The sequence below is a fragment of the Macaca nemestrina genome, chromosome X (genome assembly GCF_043159975.1).
Source record: "Macaca nemestrina isolate mMacNem1 chromosome X, mMacNem.hap1, whole genome shotgun sequence".
NCBI classification, from domain to species: Eukaryota; Metazoa; Chordata; class Mammalia; order Primates; family Cercopithecidae; genus Macaca; species Macaca nemestrina.
The window spans coordinates 28,848,321-28,858,714 of record NC_092145.1 but is presented as its reverse complement, the minus strand read 5'-3'; positions in this window follow the sequence as shown (position 1 = coordinate 28,858,714).

Below are 10,394 nucleotides of genomic sequence, written 5' to 3'. Positions count from 1 at the left end.
TGAGGACTTGAGTACAGCTAGTTCCATGAAGGGAATACTTATGGAAATGCTCCTAAGCCTAGGCTACATGCCAGTGTTTGTTCCTTCTTAAACGGCGAGCTACACCATTTTTTTTTCTCTATTTCACACTGGGTAACACTGTGTCATATTAAAACAAATCACACATTATAATGTAAATAAAATAATTTCACTATGATCTGTATGCTTTTTTGCTCTGCCAAAATCTCGATAGTAGGGATTTCCTCTGCTTTTGATTTTGTCTTCCCCTTTTGTGCATTTTTGTCTATCTTATTTTCTCTTTATTTTTGAAGTACACACACAGAAACACACATGTTTTTGTATATGCAATTCGTACTGAAAAATTTATTGTGAGTTTTTAATATGCAGCTTTTCCATCCCTTGTCTTTCTCCCACAAAGTATATGTAGGTTTAGGCTGTCAGATATTGATTCTATTCTAGTTTTGTATATATCTAAAATACTACAGGAAAACAAGACCATTTTGACAAATTTTCCTATCATGGTTTCAACAACTTATAAAGACAGAATTTTTTAAAAGGCATTAAAAGTAGGAACAGAGAGGGCAAGGAAGATGGTGGGATAGAAGGCTCCACCAAGGATCACCCTCACCCCCACAGCAACACAGAAAAGCACCTTCACAAAAGCCAAATACTAAGTGAGCATTCACAGTACCTGGTTTTAACTTCATATTGCTGAAGGAAGCACTGAAGTGAGTAGGAAAGGGTTTTGAATCGCCATTGGAGCCTCTCCTCCCTCTGCTGGCAGCAGACATGTGGCATGGAGAGAGAGTATTGGGGTACTTTGCATTGAACTCAGTACATCCCTGTCACAGCGAAGGCAAAACACTGCTCAACTCAACTGGTGCCTGCCCACAGAGAGAGCACTTGGACAAGCACTAGCCACAGAGGAATTGCCCGTGCCAGTGGCTTGAACTTGAGTTTCTGCAAGACTCACCACCGTGGGCTAAAGTGCTCTAAGATCCTAGGTAAACCTGAAGGACAGTCAAAGCCACAAAGACTGCAGTTCATAAGCAAGTCCTGATTCTGTGCTAGACTTAGACCTAGTGGACTAAGGCAGCATGTGATCTAGTGAGGCACAAACTGGGGACCTTGGGGAATGCTTGCATGAACCCTTCCCCAATTCCAGGCAGTGCAACTCACAGCAACTAAAATGACTTTCCTTCTGCTCAGGGAGACAAAAGAGAAGAGTAAAGAGAATTTTGTCTTGCAATTTGAATACCAGCTCAGCCACAATAGGATAGACCACCAGGCAGAGTTGTGAGGCACCCATCCCAGGCCCCAGCTCCCGTATGATATTTCTAGAAATACCCTGGGCCAGAAGGGAATCTGATGCCTTGAAAGGAAGGACCCATTCCTGGCACAATACATCACCTGCTGACTAAAAATCCCTTGGGACCTGAATAGCAAGCAGTCATACCCAGATCGTGTGCCATGGGCCTTGAGTGAGACTCTGAGACATGCTGGCTTCAGGTACCAGTTTAGCCGCAGAAGGGTAGAGTACCACACAAGCTCCACTGCTTGGGTTTCTAAGTCCAGGCCTAGCCTCTTGAACAGCATTTTTTGGACCTGACCTGGGTCAGAGGGGAGCCAACTTCCCTGAAAGGTGAGTTACAACCTTAGCAGCATTTGCAACAAGCTGGCGGAATAACCCTTAGGCCTTAAGTGAACATCAGTTGTGGTCTGGCTTGTTTGTTAGTTTGCTTGTTGCAATGTTTTAAGATGTTATCAGGTTTAAAATAGTGGATTATAAGATAATATTTGCAAAACTCATAGTAACCTCAAATATATAAAACATACAAAAGACATGCACAAAAAAGCAAGAAATTAAATTCTATCACCAGAGAAAATTACCTTTACTAAAAGGAAGAGAGGAAAAAATAAAGAGAAGATAACAAAACAATAACAACAAAATAACAAAATGACAGGAGTAAATCTTTACTTATCAATAATATCATTGAATGAAAATGGACTAAACCATACAATGAAAAGATATAGAGTGGCTGAATGGACAAAAAAAAAAAAAAAAAAAAAACCCGCTCAATTATCCGGTGCCTTCAAGAAATGCATTCCACATATAAACATACACAGAGATTAAAAATGAAAGGACAGAAGAACATATTGCATACAAATGAAAAAAAAAAGATCAGGAGTACTTTTACTTAAATCAACCAAAATAGATTTGAAGATAAAAAGACAAAGATGTAAGGAAATATGAAGATGGTCATCATATAATGAAAAAAGGGTAAATTTAGCAAGAGGGTATGATAACTGTAAATACATATACCCCTAACTTTAGAGCACTTATATAAACCAATTATTTTTAGAGAAAAGTGAAAGATAGATGTTAATAGAATAATAGAGACTTCAAAAACTCACTTTCAGCATTGGGCAGATCTTACAGACAGAAGAGCAACAAACATTATACATAATCTGTACTATAGAATAGATCAAATTAATAGATATTTACAGAAAATTTCATCCAACAGTAGCAGAATACAAATTCTTTTCCCAAACATGTGGGTCATTCTCAAGGACAAGCCATATGTTAGGTCACAAAACAAGTCCAAAACATTGAAAAAATTGAAATAATATCAAGCATCTTCTCTGATCACAATGTGATAAAACTAGAAATCAATAAAAGGAAGAATTTAGGACACTATACAAACACATAGATATTTGTAAATATGCTCCTGAATTACTAGTGGGTCAGTGAAGAAGTTAAGAAGGAAATTGAAAATTTTCTTTTAGCAAATAGTAATGAAAACAGAATATATCAAAACCTATGGAATACAGCAAAGACTGTACTAAGAAGGAAATTTATAGCTATAAGTGCCTATATCAAACACTAGAAAAATTCTAATAAATAACCTGAAAATGGATCTTCAATAACTAGATAAGCAGGAGCAAACCAAACCAAAACCCAGTAGAAGAAAAGAAATAATAAAGATCAGAACACAAAGAAAGAAAATTGAAATGAAGAAAGCAATACAAAAGACCAACCAAAGAAAAAGTTGTTTTTTGAAAAGATGAACAAGATCGACAAATCTTTAGCCAGACAAAGAATAAAAGAGAGACTTTGGGAGGCCAAGGTGGGTGGATCACAAGGTCAGGAGTTCTAGACCAGCCTGGCCAAGGTGGTGAAACCCTGTCTCTACTAAAAATACAAAAATTAGCCGGGCACGGTGGCAGGCACCTGTAATCCCAGCTACTTGGGAGGCTGAGGTGGGAGAACCGCTTGAACCTGTGAGGTGGAGGTTGCAGTGAATCAAGATCATGCCACTGCACTCTAGCCTGGGTGACAGAGCAAGACTGCCTAATATATATATATATATATATATATATATATATATATATATATATATATATGTGTGTGTGTGTGTGTGTGTGTGTGTGTGTGTGTGAGAGAGAGAGAGAGAGAGAGAGAGAAGAACCAAATAAATATAATTAGAGATGAAGAAGGAGACATTGCAATTGATACCACAGAAAGTCAAGGGAGCATTAGTGGCTACTATGAATAACTATATGCTAATAAATTGGAAAAGCTACAGGAAATCAATAAACTCCTAGGAACATACAACCTACCAATATTGAACCATTAACAAAATCAAAAACTTGAATATACCAAGAACAAGCAACAAGATTGAAGCTATAATAAAAAGTTCCCGAGCAAAGGAAAGCTCAAATCCTGATGGCTTCACTGCTGAATTATAACAAATATTTAAAGAAGAACTAATACAAATTATACACAATCTATTCTGAAAGCTACAGGAGGAAGGGATACTGCCAAATTCATTATGTGAGGGCAGTATTAACTTGATAACAAAACCAAAGACCCAACCAAAAAAGAAAACTGCAGGGCAATATTCATAAATATTGATGCAAAAATCTTCAACAAAACACTAACAAAGTGTATCAACAATACATTAGGAAGATTTTTTATCATGACTAAATCATATTTATCCCAGAGACGCAAGGATGGTTAGATATATGCAAATCAATCAATGTGATATATCATATCACCAGAATGGTGGGTGAAAACCACATGATTATTTCAATTGATACTGATAAAGCAAAAGAAAAAATTCTGTCTCCCTTTGTGATGAAAAAGAAAACTTTCAGAAAATGGGTATAGAGGGAACATGACTCAACATAATAAATGTCACATGCAACAGACCCACAGTTAGTATCCCACTGAATAGTGAATACCTGAAAGCCCTTCCTCAAAGATCTGGAACAAGACAAGGATGCCCACTTTCACCACTGTTATTCAACATCGTGCTGGAAGTCCTAGCTAGAGCAATCAGATGAGAGAACGCAATAAAGTACACCCAAATTAAAAAGGAAGAAACCAACTTGTCCTTGTTTGTACATAATATAATCTTACATTTGGAAAAAACTAAAGACTACACAAGAAAACTGTGGGAACTGATAAACAGATTAATTCATGTTGCAGGATACAAAATCAATATACAAAAATAAGTAGTATGTGTATATGCCAACAGTGAACAATGTGAAAAAGAGATAAAAAGTTATCCTGTTCAGGACCAGGTTGTTCAGTTTCCATGTAGTTGAGCAGTTTTGATTGAGTTTCTTAGCCCTGAGTTCCAGTTTAATTGCACTGTGGTCTGAGAGACAGTTTGTTATAATTTCTGTTCTTTTACATTTGCTGAGGAGTGCTTTACTTCCAACTATGTGGTCAATTTTGGAATAAGTTCTATGTGGTGCTGAGAAGAACGTATGACTACTGGGTAGATAACAAAATTAAGGCAGAAATAAAGATGTTCTTTGAAACCAATGAGAACAAAGATGCAACATACCAGAATCTCTGGGACACATTTAAAGCAGTGTATAGAGGGAAATTTATAGCACTAAATACCCACAAGAGAAAGCTGGAAAGATCTAAAATTGACAACTTAACAACACAATTAAAAGAACTAGAGAAGCAAGAGCAAACACATGCAAAAGCTAGCAGAAGGCAAGAAATAACTAAGATCAGAGCAGAACTGAAGGAGCTAGAGACACAAAAAACCCTCCAAAAAATCAATGAATCCAGGAGCTGGTTTTTTGAAAAGATCAACAAAATTAATAGACCTCTAGCAAGACTAGTAAAGAAGAAAAGGGAGAAGAATCAAATAGACACAATAAAAAATGATAAAGGGGATATTACCACCGACCCCACAGAAATACAAACTACCATCAGAGAATACTATAAACACCGCTATGCAAATAAACTAGAAAACCTAGAAGAAATGGATAATTTCCTGGACACTTACACTCTCCCAAGACTAAACCAGGAATAAATTAAATCCCTGAATAGACCAATAGCAGGCTCTGAAATTGAGGCAATAATTAATAGCCTACCAACCAAAAAAAGTCCAGGACCAGACGGATTCACAGCAGAATTCTACCAGAGGTACAAGGAGGAGTTGGTACCATTCCTTCTGAAATTATTCCAATCAATAGAAAAAGAGGGAATCCTCCCTAACTCATTTTATGAGGCCAGCATCATCCTGATACCAACGCCTGACAGAAACATGACAAACTGGAAGCATTCCCTTTGAAAACTGGCACAAGACAGGGATGCCCTCTCTCACCACTCCTACTCAATATAGTGTTGGAATTTCTGGCTAGGGCAATCAGGCAAGAGAAAGAAATAAAGGGTATTCAGTTAGGAAAAGAAGAAGTCAAATTGTCCCTGTTTGCAGATGACATGATTGCATATTTAGAAAACCCCATTGTCTTAGCCCAAAATCTCCTTAAGCTGATAAGCAACTTCAGCTAAGTCTCAGGATACAAAATCAATGTGCAAAAATCACAAGCATTCTTATACACCAGTAACAGACAAACAGAGAGCCAAATCAGGAATGAACTTCCATTCACAATAGCTTCAAAGAGAATAAAATACCTCAGAATCCAACTTACAAGGGATGTAAAGGACCTCTTCAAGGAGAACTACAAACCACTGCTCAGTGAAATAAAAGAGGACACAAACAAATGGAAGAACATACCACGCTCATGGACAGGAAGAATCAATATTGTGAAAATGGCCATACTGCCCAAGGTAATTTCTAGATTCAATACCATCCCCATTAAGCTACCAATGACTTTCTTCACAGAATTGGAAAGAACTGCTTTAAAGTTCACATGGAACCAAAAAAGACCCCACATTGCCAAGACAATCCTAAGCCAAAAGAACAAAGCTGGAGGCATCATGATACCTGACTTCAAACTATACTACAAGGCTACAGTAACCAAAACAGCATGGTACTGGTACAAAAACAGAGATATAGACCAGTGAATCAGAACTCAGAAATAATACCACACATCTACAGTCATTTGATCTTTGACAAACCTGACAAAAACAAGAAATGGGGAAAAGATTCCCTTTTTCATAAATGGTGCTGGGAAAATTGGCTAGCCATAAGTAGAAAGCTGAAACTGGATCCTTTCCTTACTCCTTATACGAAAATTAATTCATAATGGATTAGAGACTTAAATGTTAGACCTAAAGCCATAAAAACCCTAGAAGAAAACCTAGGTAATACCACTCAGGACATAGGCATGGGCAAGGTCTTCATGTCTAAAACACCAAAAGCAATGGCAACAAAAGCCAAAATTGAAAAATGGGATCTAATTAAACTAAAGAGCTTCTGCACAGCAAAAGAAACTACCATTGGAGTGAACAGGCAACCTACAGAATGGGAGAAAATTTTTGCAATCTACTCATCTGACAAATGGCTAATATCCAGAATCTATAAAGAACTCAATCAAATTTACAAGAAAAAAACAAACAACTCCATCAAAAAGTAGGCAAAGGATATGAACAGACATTTCTCAAAAGAAGACATTCATACAGCCAACAGACACATGAAAAAATGCTCATCATCATTCGCCATCAGAGAAATGCAAATCAAAACCACAATGAGATACACCTCACACCAGTTAGAATGGCAATCATTAAAAAATCAGGAAACGACAGGTGCTGGAGAGGATGTGGACAAATAGGAACACTTTTACACTGTTGGTGGGATTGTAAACTAGTTCAACCATTGTGGAAGACAGTGTGGCGATTCCTCAAGGATCTAGAACTAGAAATATCATTTGACCTAGCCATCCCATTACTGGGGATATACCCAAAGGATTATAAATCATGCTGCTATAAAGACACATGCACACGTATGTTTATTGCGGCACTATTCACAAGAGCAAAGAGTTGGAATCAACCTAAATGTCCATCAGTGACAGACCAGATTAAGAAAATGTGGCACATATACACCATGGAATACTACGCAGCCATAAAAAAGGATGAGTTCATGTCCTTTGTAGGGACATGGATGCAGCTGGAAACCATCATTCTCAGCAAACTATCACAAGAACAGAAAACCAAATACCGCATGTTCTCACTCATAGGTGGGAATTGAACAATGAGATCACTTGGACACATGAAGGGGAACATCACATAGTGGGTCCTATTGTGGGGAGGGGGTGGAGGGGAGGGATAGCATTAGGAGATATACCTAACGTAACTGACGAGTTAATGGGTGCAGCACACCAACATGGCTCATGTATACGTATGTAACAAACCTGCACGTTGTGCATATGTACCCTAGAACTTAAAGTATCATAATAATAATAATAATAATAAAGCAATCCCGTTTACAACAGCCACACAGAACATTAGCTACCTAGGAAATAACTACAGAAGTAAAAGATCACTATAATAAAATCTATAAAGCACTAATGAAAGAAATTGAAGAAGACACCAAAACAAGAAAAAAAATCATTTTTATTAATTGGAAAGATCAATGTTGTTCAATGTACATGCTATCCAAAGCAATCTACAGATTCAATACAATCCCTACCAAAATACAAATTACATTCTTCATAAAAACAGAGAAAGCAATTATAAATTCTAAAATTTTTATGGAGAAATAAAAGACCTAGAATAACCAAAGCAATCCTAAGCAAAAAGAACAAAGCGGGAGAAATTATATTACCTGACTTCACATTGCACTACAGAGCTATAGTCACCATAAGAGCATGGTGCTGGCATAAAACAGACACATAGGTAAATGGAACAAAATAGATAACCCAGAAAGCAATCCACTTCCCTAAAGTGAACTCATTTTTTATAACGGTGCTAAGGACATACACTGGGGGAAAAGGCAATGTCTTCAATAAGTGGTGCTGGGAAAACTGAATAGTCACATGCAGAAGGATGAACTTTGTCATATGGAAAAATTAAACTAAAATGGATTAAAGGCTTAAATATAAGCCCTCAAACCATGAAACTACTTCAGGACATTGGTCTGGGCAAAAACTTATTGAGCAATATCCCACAAGCACAGACAATGAAAACAAAAATGAAGAAATGGGATTATATCAAGCTAAAGAGTTTCTGCACAGCAAAGGATACAATCAAAATAAAGGATAACCTACAGAATGGGAAAAAATGTTTGCAAACTACCCATCTAACAAAGGATTAATAACCAGAATATATAAGGAGCACAAACAACTCTATAGGAAAATAAATCTAATAATCTGATCTAAACATGGCCCAAAGATTTGAATAGTCATTTCTAAAAAGAAGACATACAAAAAACAGACGTATGAAAAGGTGATCAACATCAATGATCACCAGAGAAATACAAATGAAAACTAAAATATGATATCATCTCATCTCAGTTAAAATGGCTTATATACAAATAGACAAGCAATAACAAACGCTGGTGAGGAAGTGCAGAAAAGGAAACCCTTGTACATTGTTGGTGGGAATGTAAATTACCGCCATCATTATGGAGAACAGTTTGGAGGTTTTTCAAAAAACTTAAAATAGAGGTACCATATTATCCAGCAATCTCACTGCTGTGTATATCCCCAAAAGAAAAATAAAAAACAATATATCAAAGGGATATCTGCACTTCTATGTTTCTTGAAGCACCGTTTACAATAGCTAAGGTTTGGAGGCAACCTAAATATCCATCAACAGCTGAATGGATAAAGAATATGTGGTACATACATCCAATGGAGTATTATTATCAGCCATACCTAATAATGAGATCCAGTCATTTGCAATAACATGAATGGAACTGGAGATTATTATATTAAATGATATAAGCCACACACAAAAAGTAAAGCATTGCATGTTCTGACTTATTTGTAGGATCTAAAAATCAGAACAATTGAACTGATGGGCATGGAGAGTAGAAAGGTGGTTATCAGAAGTTGGGAAGGGCAGCAGCGGCTGGGCGGGAGGTGGGGAGAGTTAATGTGTATGAAAGAGTTAGAAAGAATGAATAAGACCTACTATTTGATAGCACAAAAAGGTAACTATAGTCAATAATAACTGTACATTTAAAAATAACAGAGTGTAATTGGATTGTTTTCAATTCAATAGTTAAGTGCTTGAGGGGATGAATACCCTATTCTTCATTATGTGCTTATTTCATAGTGCAGGCCTGCATCAAAACTTCGCATGTACTCTGTAAATATTTAAACCTACTATGTATCCACAAAAATTAAAATTAAAAAAACTGACACTTTGATTTCAGCCTTTGTGAGAACCTGAGAAAAGGGAGTCATCTAAGTCATGCCCAAAATTCTGAACACCAGAACTATATGATAATAAGGAAATGCATTTTAAGCCACTATGTTTGTCATAATTTCTTATGTAGAAATAAAATGCTAATACAATAGGATCAGATATTTTGAAGTCTCAGTTTTCTCTCAAGTCTCAAGGCCACTTACAATGCAGTTCAACTTACCTGAATCTGTATGTGTGCATATATATGTGTGCACACATACACACACACACACACACTAGCCTCAGTGTGTATGTTGATATAATTTACATAGACTGTTTCAAAATGAAAACTGCTTCATGCATATATTCAAAGTTTCTGTTGTTTATAAAGATGAAGTCAGTCTATCCTGGCTAATACCAGATATGATAAGATAATTGTGAAATTTTCTCTGTTCATTGGGTAACTAGGAAAAATATACACAAATAAAAATATTTAAAGAGAATGTACAAAAAATATTAGTAGTAACTATATTTGGATAATGGGATAGTGGCTGACTGCTTTATTCTTTCTGCTTATGCTAAGTGATTATTTTATGATAAAAAGCATTATTTAAACTACAAAGACAACTAAAAAGAGTCTTAATCATTGACTTTCATAAACATCATTACTTCTTAATGTTGTTTAGATGCAACATGCGCATTATTGGATGGTTATCTTATTCTTATGTTACGTGACAGAATATTTAGTCGAAATTGAGGCTTCAAATCCCAATATAGTGTTTTTAAATTTGCAATCTTAGATTTTTTTTTGGAACATATTTTTTCCTATGCC